The sequence below is a fragment of the Triticum aestivum genome, chromosome 5D, assembly GCF_018294505.1.
Source record: "Triticum aestivum cultivar Chinese Spring chromosome 5D, IWGSC CS RefSeq v2.1, whole genome shotgun sequence".
Classification (NCBI taxonomy): Eukaryota; Viridiplantae; Streptophyta; class Magnoliopsida; order Poales; family Poaceae; genus Triticum; species Triticum aestivum.
In genome coordinates, this window is record NC_057808.1 from 528,055,752 (window position 1) to 528,069,258 (window position 13,507).

Sequence of the window (13,507 nt, forward strand, 5' to 3'; positions counted from 1 at the left end):
CGCGTCCTTTTTTTTAAATTGTATCGCGGAAAATAATTCGTAGAAAAATAAATAAAAGTCAGAAAAATATAAAATAAATTTTCCCCGTCTTGTTAGAAAATCTAGAATAGGGTGGACATTTTTTTAACACAAAATAAATATTTTGAAAACATGCAATATTTTTAATGCAATAAAAATTGCAAATAAAATCCAAATAAATTCCAATAAATGATTTTAACATTTCTCCTCCAGTATTTCAATTGTTTTGGAGAAGTCATATTTTCTCCTCTCGTTTATTTTTTTAAAATGAAATATTTTTCCGGAGAGAAAATAATTAAAACCAAAATCCTCGTCTTATTATTTGATGAAAATCAAATACGAAAATTCGAGAAAATCCCCAACTCTCTCCGAGGGTCCTTGAGTTGCTTAGGATTTATCGAGGATTTGTCAAAATGCAATAAAACATGATATGCAATGATGATCTATGTATAACATACCAAATTGAAAATTTGGGATGTTACATCTTCACTGTGTCCTTGTCAGCTGAAGAATTTGCGAACGGAACTTTTAACTTATCTTATCCAAATTTTCGGCTTTGCCGCTCAAATTGTTCCGCTTCCCACGATATACTTATCTATTCACCCACGATCTAACACGATCTCCACTTCTCAGTACGTGGGTGACACATGTCAAGCGAATGAGAAGGGTCAGGGGCACGTTCGTCCAATTTCTTCGGGCGAACAGTTTTTCACCCTGGCTATAAATACCCCCTCTCCCCTTCCTCACCTCTTTTACTCCGATCGACCTCTCTCCAGCTCGAGCTTCTCAAACCCTAGCGCCGCCGCTACATCATCGTCGCCGGTGAGGAAGAGCTTCACTGCCTCGACCTCGTCGCCGCCGTACTCGCGTCGGCCGCGGAAATCTTCACTCCGCCGCCGCCGTAGCCGTCTTCCTCCGTCAAGTTCGGGCGTGGAAGATCTGCACAGACGAGCTTCACTTCTCCACATCCCAGTTCGTCGTGTTCTTCGTTCAGGGTAATTAAAAGTTACTTTTACTGCCCTCTTTGATTCAAATGACTTCTACAAAATCTTCAAAGGTGTTTATTCCTCAAATTTTTCACACACTGAACACCTCACTTGTCATCTGTTCTTGATTCGTTTCTCTAAGCATCATTGTTCTTCAAGATTCCTCAATTGTGTGGATCTTCGATCTATACAACTCTAGAACCTAAGACAAAGAACACTTAGTGAAATTCTTCAAGACTCATCTGGTCAAATTCCTCAAACTTGTTCTTTTTGAAAAACCTTCTGAGAACGCATATGACCTCTCCAAATTCCTCGCAACTATACTCTGTTCACAAGTACTCATGTTCGCTGCTGAATCACTAGGTTCTCATCAACTTAACTCATTTGCAGCGTTCCTCGAAGAAAAGTTGCAAACTTCTTCAGAGAGTTCAATTGTTCAAATTCCTCAACTGAAGAAAATGGTTGATGGAAAGAAGCCACAGAAAGGAGGAAAGAGGCCTGAGGTCAATACTGCCTTTGAAATCCCTGAGGACATTTATGCTGGGTACTGCACACCCCCTGAGGAAGACAAAAATCAGCACAAGGTGCGCATTCAGAGGATAGAAAGGAGATGGGCAAAAGAGTGGAGGGAGTACAGGTATGTGACCCCAAAATACATGAAGAAATTCGATGTTACTCCTCCATGCTCAAGACCACCATTGGCACCTGGCCAAGAGGCAGATCCCACTAGCATCAAGCGTGGTGAGGATTTTCCTGAAGAATGGGCCAAGCGCCAGGCCAAGTTGGCCAAACAGGCAAAAGATGCAGTGAAGAAATTCAACAAAGATTCCACTGCTGCTGCTGCTGAGGCCTCTGTAAGGCCGAAGAAATCCATGACAAAGAAGCCTGCGCACAAGCCAAGTGCCTCTTCTTCAATGCCCTCACGGCCAATTTCCTTAGCTCAGCCCTCACGGCCAATTCCTCAAGCCGCTCCTGCTCCTCCAAAGTTCTCAGCTGCTCCGACAAAATCCTCAGCACCTGTGCATCTCGCCACGTGCCAAAGGACTACAGGCATCTCTATTGCCTCAGGAGCTTCGGCTAGTTCCTCAGCTGCACCAAATTCTTCAACAGGACCCTCTCTGCTGAAGACAAAGACCACTGCTGGACGAGGCTCTCGCCCAAGTCCTCACAAGAAGCAGGTCGCCTTCCAAGTGTCGTCTGAAGAAGACGAAGCTGATGATGAAGAACTTGCTGAGATCATCAGAGATAGGCAAGTCAGGGCCGCTAGAGCCAAGGGCACAGATGTGCCACTGCTTTTGGATCCAAAGTTGATCCTCGACTATATTGATCTCTGGCACAAGGACCCAAACACTCCTATGCCTGATTTCAAGTTGACACCTGGCCAAAGTCACATGATGACCTATTTCATCCAAGAAGAAAAATGGAAATATGAGAAGGCCAGGCAGCTCAAGAAAGCACAGTACATGAAGGAGAAGTTGCTGAAGAACAACGTTGTCTCTATGACAACTGATGAACTTGTAAAGATCCAGTCTGAAATCAAAGTCCTGAGCGATGATTTCAACGCTTACTATGCTAATTGGAAAGGAGCCAAGGTCAGGTTTGTTAAACTGACTGAGAAGTTCACCACCAATGTTGCAGCTCCAACGCAACAGGAAATTCCTCAGGCTGAAGCATCTGCTCAGCCAACTGAAGAACATGCCAGCATCGCTGATGACAATCAGGCTGCTAAAGAAAATGTGAGTTCCAGGGCTGATGACTGCATTCCAGCCACTGAAGAAATTGCCAGGGCACCCACTAATGGTGCGTCTGAAGAAAATGAAGAGGTCAGGGCAACTGCATCAGTTGTGCCAGAAGAAAATCAACCACATTCCTCTGCTCCTCCTGCGCCTACTCCAACTCCAATCCTTCCATCTGCATCAGATGTGAAGAATACCAAGGCTGCAGAGCGTGCAGCTATGAAGAAAAGGAAAGCATCAGCTCCTTCTGATTCTTCAGCACCGAAGAAGATGAAGAAATTGACAAGCTCATTTGCTCATCCAATTGATGTTGTTCTAGTTTCCTCCATGCCATGAAAGGAAATCATCCCTTTTGATGAAGAATATGTGATCCCTAGCGGATCTGATGAAGAAAATCCTTCTGCTGCTACGTCAGAGCAGATGGATGAAGAATTGAAGTGGATAAAATCCCTTCAACCCCCACAGTATCCTCGCCTATGCCTCAGTTTACTGCTGAAGAGGCTGGCGTTGAAGAAATTGAAGAAGAAGATGTGGACATTGGCTGTACCACACCAGTGATGAATGATGACTTTTGGGAAAGTCAGCACCCCAATTCTCCAGTCTTCACTCCACTGCAGCAAATTCCTCAGTCCCCAGCCACTACGGTTCAAATGGGATCTGATGAAGCTCATGAAGACATTCCAGCCGCTAGTGCTGAAGAAAATGAGAATGAAGAATTGAAGAACCAGGCTGCCACTAAAGAGGAACCAGAAATTCCTCAGCCTGAAGAACCTGAGATTGCGATTCCTGAGGTCATCATGCAACTAACTGACACTCCACTGCCCAAGCCAAAGGATCCATTCTCAAGGAAGCAAACATTCAAGGCTGATGCCTTCTTTGGCGAGCATGTATTCTTCACTGATTACAACCCTTATGACTCTGCTTGCATAAGGAAGAGGCGTTTCTGGACTGCCAGCCAGGCAAATTTCTATTCCTCAGTGCTGTTCACCAAAGACAAAGTCTTCGATCATGAGCACATTCCTCACGTGGATATAGAATCTCTGCCGTGCTTCGTGCCAGTCCTCAGTGTTCTTTATGACGCTGGACTGTTAAATTTCTGCACTGACATATGTGATTGGAATGAAGAGCTAATTCTTCAATTTTATGCAACACTGCACATCACCGGCAACTCTGAAGATGTGAATTCATGGGTGCTGGACTGGATGTGTGAAAACACTCACTACAAAGCACCAGCTACTGAATTGCTTCGTGCTTTGACTCTCAGTCCGCCCCTTGAAGGTGCTTGTTGCGTCTACAATGAACCTGAGCTTACCGATCACTATATGGAAGTGCTGATGAAGCCTTTGAAGCCAGGTCAGGCCCCAAGAACAAAATTCCTTGTGAAGGAATTGTTGTATGTGCCTCGGACTGTCTATCGCATTATGACGAAGACATTGAGTCCTATCAAGGGCCACGAATCGAATGAAGAAGAAGTCGTTGGCATCATGAAGAATCTGCTTTTCAATATCATTCATGGCATTCCCGTCAACTTCCATGATTTCTTCATGAGGACTCTGGCCAATGTGGCAATGTCACCATTTGAGTTGAAGCCTTATGCACTATGGATTATGAGATTCATCAGAACAAGGTTTTCAATCAACTATAAAGCTGATACACTGAACCATTGCAGCTACTTGCCCCCGATTGAAGTCCTCAAACGGACATTTTCCTCAGCTGATGAAAAGGGCAAGGCTACTGCTGTAATTGATGAAGGCATTCGTCCATTGGATGGACAATTTCGCAAGGCTGCATCCTACTCCACCAATGATGACTCTGCCACCCATGACTCTGCCGCAAACGCACCCAAGCAAAATCCTCAAGGCACAGCACCCAGGGTGATGACTGACCGTGAGCTTCTCCTCAGTCTTCACCAGAAGGTTGATCCCAATCATAAATGGGTCAAGCGTCAGTTTGGTTCAATTCTTCACAACATGACTGCTACCCACAATGCAGTGAAGAAAAACCACTACTACCTTCATGAAACCCTCAACCGCACCTGGGCTGTTCTGTCTCAAGTCTATAGTGAAGAAGATCTGAAGAAAATGGGTCTCCAGGAAGATCTTGACTGGGCTGCACCTCCTTCGAAGAAGTACAAGAATGTCAAGGTTCCTTCCTTGGTGGCCAGCTCCTATTCTTCATCACGTGACACTGATGAACATGAAGACTTGGACGACACTGCGGCAGGCCCTACTACAACAAACAATGTTGATGCTCCTTCATCACCTTTTATTCCTCAGGGGCGTTAGTCCTCATTTTCGAACCTTTTGGTCATTCGATGACAAAGGGGGAGAAATTTGAGTTAGTCTTCAAGCGGGTCTATCTTATATGGGCATTTTTTCTAAGTTACAACTCTCGTTCTTCTGATGACTTTGTTGGATCGAGTTGTAAACTTAAAACTCTATGGTGGCCTGATACTTTGGTTGTTTCTTCTGCATGCTTATTCCTCGTTAATGTTATTGCACGCATGCTGAATTACATCAGTCACCATATTTCATCATGCATTTCAAATTCTTCATATATTATGTCAAATGCGTGTATGAATTACAAGATATAGGGGGAGATCTCCATGATTCAACTCTTCAAGTGTGCATTGCTTCAAAAGCAAATTCCTCACTATGCACATCTTCAGGGGGAGTTCTTCTATATCTTGCAATCAAATTCCTCAATATCAGTATTTACACTTCATATGTTTATCCCCGTTGAAAACTTAACCTATATTGTCATCAATCACCAAAAAGGGGGAGATTGTAAGTGCATCTAGTGCCCCTTAGTGTTTTTGGTGTATTGAAGACTTATAGGTTAAGGGACTAATGTGTTTATGAGTGTACACAGGTCTATAAGTCTATGAGGAGTTTGATATTTACAAAGAAAGTCGACCCCTAAAAATGAAGTTCTTCGACTGAAGACTTTGGTATTTCTGAAGACTTTGAAAGTGAAGAAATTGGTGTGACCTTGAAGACTTGGTATTCATTTGAGGAACATGAAGCGTGAAGACTTTTGTTTTCGTAGTTTCATTTTCTCTTTCTTGAGTCATAGGAAACACCGTACTGTTAAAGTGGGTCAAGGAAATACTAAGGAAAAATTTCCATGTGATGCTCAACTCAAAATCCTACACCTACCAATCCCTTCGAGTGAATCCATTGGAAATCTCATACAGTTCAGTCATATTCTTCAGTGACAGAGCCGAAGTTCTTCTGGTCCCTGAGGAATTTGTTCTGACTGAGGAGTTAGGAATTCGCCAGTGCGGATTGCCTACACAGTGAGGAACATGATAGCCCTGAGGAATTTGAGCCTCAAATTTCCGACCGTTGCTGTGCTATGCGCCAGCTGTCCCAAAATATCTACCCACCAAACGGTCATATCATTGAAGGGCATTTATGTCTTATCATGTAGGGCTGCTCCCTAGGCTATAAATAGCCGCCCCCTACAACCACTAGCTGGTTGGCTGCTCCGAGAGAAACCGACACTTGTCATTTGAGAGCATCCCATCCTCCGAGGACTTTGAGCGAAAATCATCAAGTGAGGAAAACCCCAAACCCAAACACCTACAAACCTAAAGTGATTGAGCATCACTGAAGAGATTCATCCTGCGTGGATCTGACGCTTGTTACCTTTGAAGACTGTGCTTCTTCCAGACGGTTAGGCGTCATGGTCTACAGCATCCAAGAGGAAATTGTGGATCGCCGAGTGACCGAGTTTGTGAAGGTTTGGAAGTCACCTGAAGACTTACCACGAGTGACTGGGCGAGGTCTGTGTGACCTTAGCTCAAGGAGAATACGGTGAGGACTGTGTGTCCGGGACTGTGTGTCCTCAGGTTTAAATACCTAGCCGCTCCAACCAGACGTACAACTGAGACATCAGTTGGAACTGGTCTACCAAATCATTGTCTTCACCAAGCTTACTGGTTCTATTTCCTCAACTCTTCCATTTCCTCATTACTGTGTTGTATGCTTGTTCATATCTGTGTTTGAAGACTTTCTCAATTTCCTTAGTTCAATTTCCCCTGTCTGTTTGTCTTCATCCTGTGTTATCTTGTGTTTACGCTTTCTGTACTCTGTGCTTGTTTTCATTTCATCATGATGACTATGCTTGTGTTCTGCTATGCATACTTTTGAGTACTTATTCTGCTGCAAGTAGTTCTTCGCTAAGGAATTTCCTCACCCACAAATTCCTCAGTGAAGAATTTATAAAAATCGCCTATTCACCCCCCCTCTAGTCGATATAACGCACTTTCATCCTCTTATTTTTTTTCTAGGTCAAAATGACTTATATACCAGAAGATGGGCACCGGAGGTGGGCCTGGGTGAGCATAACCCACCAGGGTGCGCATGGGCTCCCTGGCTCCCTGGCGCGCCCAGGTAGGTTGTGCCCACCTGGTGGGCCCCCTCTGGTACTTATTTGCTCCAATATTCATCATATATTCCATAAAAATTCTCTGTGAAGTTTCAGCTTGTTTGGAGTTGCGCAAAATAGGTAGCCTGGCGTAGCTTTTCCAGGTCCAGATTTCCAGCTGCCGGAATTCTCCCTCTTTGTGTGTACCTTGCAAATTATGAGAGAAAAGGCATTAGAATTACTCCAAAAAGAATTATTATGCATAAAAACATCATAACTAACAATAGTAAAGCATGATGCAAAATGGACGTATCAACTCCCCAAGCTTAGACCTCGCTTGTCCTCAAGCGAAAACCGAAATCAAAAAACATGTCCACATGCTTAGAGAGAGAGGTGTCGATAAAAACAAAACACGGACATAGAAGCATCATGTAGATTATTATAACAGCAACAAATTTAAACATAAGACTTTTATCATAGAACTTTTATCATAGACTTCCAAGGAACAAGTGACAATTCATCACACAATTGAAGGATAAAGCATAAACTCTATTAGGAACCAACAAACTATGTTCTCAGACAACTTTGCAACTACAATTCATCATCTTTTCAGGAAGGGTCACGTATCAGAGCCTTTAGGCAAGTCCACATACTCAACCATCATATAGTCTTCTGTAATTGCTAACACTCACCGCATACACATGAGCAAAACGTTTCAACCGGACACATAGAAAGATAGGGGCTTATAGTTTCGCCTCCCAACGTACTCACCTCAAGGGTGATGCCAACAATAATAACTCATGCCACCCATATTCAACTGGACATTGTGCCTAGATCTTTCCTCACCACATGATGCTTGCCAAAGGAGAAAAATAAAAAGGAATAGAGAGAAAAACTTTGACTCTTGCATAAAAGTAAAAGATAGGCCCTTCGCAGAGGGAAGCAGAGGTTGCCATGCACGTATTTGTTTGTATGCTCAACCTCTTAGTGCAAAAGAACGTCATGCTGCATTGCCCCTTTTGATAGCGACCTTATTATGTAGTTTGTCGCTTTTATTCTTCACCATCACAAGTTCATGCAACGCTCAATTTTCACTTACACTAAATGATCTCACACATTTAGAAGCAATTTTTATTGCCTTTTTGCACCGATGACAACTTACTTGAGGGATCTTGCTCAATCCATAGGTAGGCATGGTGGACTCTTGAAAATAGGATTTGGGTTTAAGGGTTTTTGGATGCACAAGTAGTATCTCTACTTAGTGCGGAATTTTTGGCTAGCAAAGATAGGGGGCAAACACCACATGTTGAAGGATCTATGACAATATAACTTCTATCTGAATATGAACAAACATAAATCATTAAGTTGTCTTCCTTGTCCAATGTCAACAATCTTGGCATTTAATATTTTGATGGGGGCTCACAATAATAAAATATTTATAGGATAGTATATTTATATGTGAATCTTCTGTTCCCTTATTAATTCTTTCATGAGTTGCATCATTGACCAATGCTATGTTTCTCAATCTCTAATAAAATTTCCTACCTATACTTTTCCTTATGTGGTGTCATCACTTACCATAAGATCTAACTGAAATAAGTAAAGGCAAAAGATAGTAGGGATGATACGATACCGGGGCACCTCCTCCAAGCTTAGCGAAAGCCAAGGGGAGTGCCCATACCCGAAACTCAATTTTCTTTTGGTTGTGAAGAAGAATGTGGTGGTGGTGAAGTGGGTGCGATCTTGTCCTCGGGTTTCCATGGCAGAGGTCCACCATCATAGGAGGAGGAATAAGTCTCACCGGTCCAGCAATAGGCAGCCAAAGTCATACCTTTAAATCTCGCCTCATATTCAAAGACTTGGTTTTGAAGATAATAGATCTGGCTTTCGAGGAAGTTGATTTGCTCGTTGAAGGTGAAGACAATGTCCTTCATGGACTTTCCATCCACCTTGAGATCACGAGCCAAGTCTGTGGTCATGAGGTGATTGGCATTAAGTCCACGCTTCACCATACCTTTGCATCGGAAGACTTCTTGCTCCATAGCTTCAAGCCTGGCCTCCACGGTTCTCGTCCCCTTGCACGTCGCGGATGTGCAGCACCACTAATGCATCTGGATGACCCGAGGGTGCTGCACCACCTCCCGCAAGTATGGGTTGATGGCGTTCTTGAAGAACTTGCCCTTGGAGGAGCTTGAAGCAGCCATAATGGATGGGATCTGATAGAAACAGCAAGAAAAGAGAACAGAAGATTTCTCCGCGATACAGTGGTCAACAGGCTCAGGGGGTATATAAAGATTGTTTATCTTGGGAAACAAGCAAACTATAGAAAAACGAAGTCCGGAAGGTGCCCAAGGTGGCACAACCCACCTGGGCGCGCGTGGCAAGCCAGTGCCAGGCGCGCCCTCGTGTCTTGTGCCCACCAGGGTATGCTCCCTGGAAGTTTCTTATTTTCCTAATTTTCTAAATACTCCAAAACTAACAAAAAATATTTTTGCGGATTTTTCGGAGTCCGTTTACTTACCATATCACGTACCTCCTTATTTTCACGATTATGGAGTGTTCCAGAAGGACTCTTTTATGTGTTCTTCCGGTGTCAATGTTTGGATAATATTACTTTCAACATTAATGGGCGTACCTGATATATAATGTTTTATTCGTTACCCATTAACAACCTTCGGGTTTGTACCTTCGGCGTTATTTATTTTGATAGCTCCAGACCAATAAACCTCCCCGATGACGTAGGGTCCTTCCCACTTAGAGAGGAGCTTTCCTGCCAAGAACCTGAAATGAGAGTTGTACAAAAGAACATATTCTTCGACTTTGAACTCACACTTTTGGATTCTTTTATCATGCCATCTTTTGACCTTTTCTTTCAATAACTTGGCATTTTCATAAGCTTGGGTTCTCCATTCATCTAACAAGCTAATATCAAATATCCTCTTTTCACCGACAAGTTTGAAATCATAATTTAGTTCCTTAACTGCCCAATGTGCATTATATTCTAACTCAAGAGGCAAATGACAAGCTTTTCCATAAACCATTTTATAAGGAGACATACTGATAACCCACAAGTATAGGGGATGGCAACAGTTTTCGAGGGTAGAGTATTCAACCCAAATATATTGATTCCACACAAGGGGAGCCAAAGAATATTCTCAAGTATTAGCAGTTGAGTTGTCAATTCAACCACACCTGTAAGACTTAATATCTGCAGCAAAGTATTTAGTAGCAAAGTAGTATGGAAGTAACAGTAACAGTGGCAAAAGTAACAGTAGCAGTATTGTAGTAATTGTAACAGTGGCAACGGAAAAGTAACTAAGCAAATATCAATATGTGAAAAGCTCGTAGGCATTAGATCTGTAATGGAGAATTATGTCGGATGTGATTCCTCATGCAACAGTTATAACATAGGGTGACACAGAACTAGCTCCAGTCCATCAATGTAATGTAGGCATGTATTCCAAATATAATCATACGTGCTTATGAAAAAGAACTTGCATGACATCTTTTGTCCTACCCTCCCGTGGCAGCGGGGTCCTATTGGAAACTAAGGGATATTAAGGCCTCCTTTTAATAGAGTATCGGACCAAAGCATTAACACTTAGTGAAGACATGAACTCCTCAAACTACGGTCATCACCGGAAGTGGTCTTGATTATTGTCACTTCGGGGTTACCGGATCATAACACATAGTAGGTGACTATTGACTTGCAAAATAGGATCAAGAACTCACATATATTCATGAAAACATAATAGGTTCAGATCTGAAATCATGGCACTCGGGCCCTAGTGACAAGCATTAAGCATAGCAAAGTCATAGCAACATCAATCTCAGAACATAGTGGATACTAGGGATCAAACCCTAACAAAACTAACTTGATTACATGGTAAATCTCATCGAACCCATCACCGTCCAGCAAGCCTGCGATGGAATTACTCACGCATGGCGGTGAGCATCATGAAATTGGTGATGGAGGAAGGTTGATGATGACGATGGCGACGGATTCCCCTCTCCGGAGCCCCGAACGAACTCCAGATCAACCCTCCTGAGAGAGATTAGGGCTTGGTGGCGGCTCCGTATCGTAAAACGTGATGAATCCTTCTCCCCGATTTTTTCTCCCCGAACGTGATTATACAGAGTTGGAGTTGAGGTCGGTGGAGCTCCAGGGGGCCCACGAGGCAGGGGGCGCGCCCAGGGGGGTAGGCGCGCCCCCACCCTCGTGGACAGGGTGTGAGCCCCCTGGTCTTGATTCTTTCGCCAGTATTTTTTATTTATTCCAAAAATATTCTCCGTGAAGTTTCAGGTCATTCCGAGAACTTCTATTTCTGCACAAAAATAACACCATGGAAATTCTGCTGAAAACAGCGTCAGTCCGGGTTAGTTCCGTTCAAATCATGCAAGTTAGAGTTCAAAACAAGGGCAAAAGTGTTTGGAAAAGTAGATATGATGGAGACGTATCAACTCCCCCAAGCTTAAACCTTTGCTTGTCCTCAAGCAATTCAGTTGATAAACTGAAAGTGATAAAGAAAAACTTTTACAAACTCTATTTGCTCTTGTTGTTGTAAATATGTAAAGCCAGCACTCTAGTTTTCAGCAAAGATTATGAACTAACCATATTCACAATAACACTTAGGTCTCATGTTTACTCATATCAATGGCATAATCAACTAGCGAGCAATAATAATAAATCTCAGATGACAACACTTTATCAAAACAATCATAATATGATATAACAAGATGGTATCTCGCTAGCCCTTTCTGAGACCGCAAAACATAAATGCAGAGCACCTCTGAAGATCAAGGACTGACTAAACATTGTAATTCATGGTAAAAGAGATCCAGTCATAGTCATACTCAATGTAAACTAACAGTAGTGCATGCAAATGACAGCGGTGCTCTCCAGCTGGTGCTTTTTAATAAGAGGGTGATGACTCAACATAAAAGTAAATAGATAGGCCCTTCGTAGAGGGAAGCAGGGATTTGTAGAGGTGCCAGAGCTCTATTTTTGAAACAGATATAAATAATTTTTGGGCGGCATACTTTCATTGTCAACATAACAACCGAGAGATCTCGATATCTTCCATGCTACACACATTATAGGCGGTTCCCAAACAGAATGGTAAAGTTTATACTCCCCCACCACCAACAAGCATCAATCCATGGCTGGCCCGAAACAACGGGTGACTCCAACTAATAACAGTCCCAGGGGAGTTTTGTTTGCAATTATTTTGATTTGGTTTGAGCATGGGACTGGGCATCCCGGTGACCAGCCATTTTCTTGTGAGTGAGGAGCAGAGTCCACTCCTCTTGAGAATAACCCGCCTAGCATGGAAGATACAGACAGCCCTAGTTGATACAAGAGCTATTCGAGCATACAAAACAGAATTTCATTTGAAGGTTTAGAGTTTGGCACATACAAATTTACATGGAACGGCAGGTAGATACCGCATATAGGAAGGTATGGTGGACTCATATGGAATAACTTTGGGGTTTATGGAAGTGGATGCACAAGCAGTATTCCCGCTTAGTACAAGTGAAGGCTAGAAAAAGACTGGGAAGCGACCAACTAGAGAGCGACAACAGTCATGAACATGCATTAAAATTAATCAACACTGAGTGCAAGCATGAGTAGGATATAATCCACCATGAACATAAATATTGTGGAGGCTATGTTGATTTTGTTTCAACTACATGTGTGAACATGTGCCAAGTCAAGCCACTCGAATCGTTCAAAGGAGGATACCACTCTATCATACCACATCACAACCATTTTAATAGCATGTTGGCACGCAAGGTAAACCATTATAAACTCCTAGCTAATTAAGCATGGCATGAGCAACTATAATCTCTAATTGTCATTGCAAACATGTTTCATTCATAATAGGCTGAATCAGGAATGATGAACTAATCATATTTACAAAAACAAGAGAGGTCGAGTTTATACCAGCTTCGATTCTCTCATCTCAATCAGTCCATCATATATCGTCATTATTGCCTTTCACTTGCACGACCAAACGGTGTGGACAATAATAATAGTGAATGTGCATTGGACTAAGCTGGAATCTACAGGCATTTTAATACACGGGAGAAGACAAGGTAATATGGGCTCTTTGTTAAATCAACAATAATGCATATAAGAGCCACTTCAACATTTTAATTATGGTCTTCTCATCTCTACCCCCAAAGAAAAGAAAAGAAATAAAACTATTTACACGGGAAAGCTCCCAACAAGCAAAATAAGAACGAGAAATCTTTTTGGGTTTTCTTTTAATTATTACTACTACATGCATAGAAAGTAAACTAGCTAAAAGCTACAACTAATTTTTTTTTGATTTTTCTTAAGGTTTTTCAAACACACAAGAAGAAGACTAGAAAAGAAAATAAACTAGCATGGAT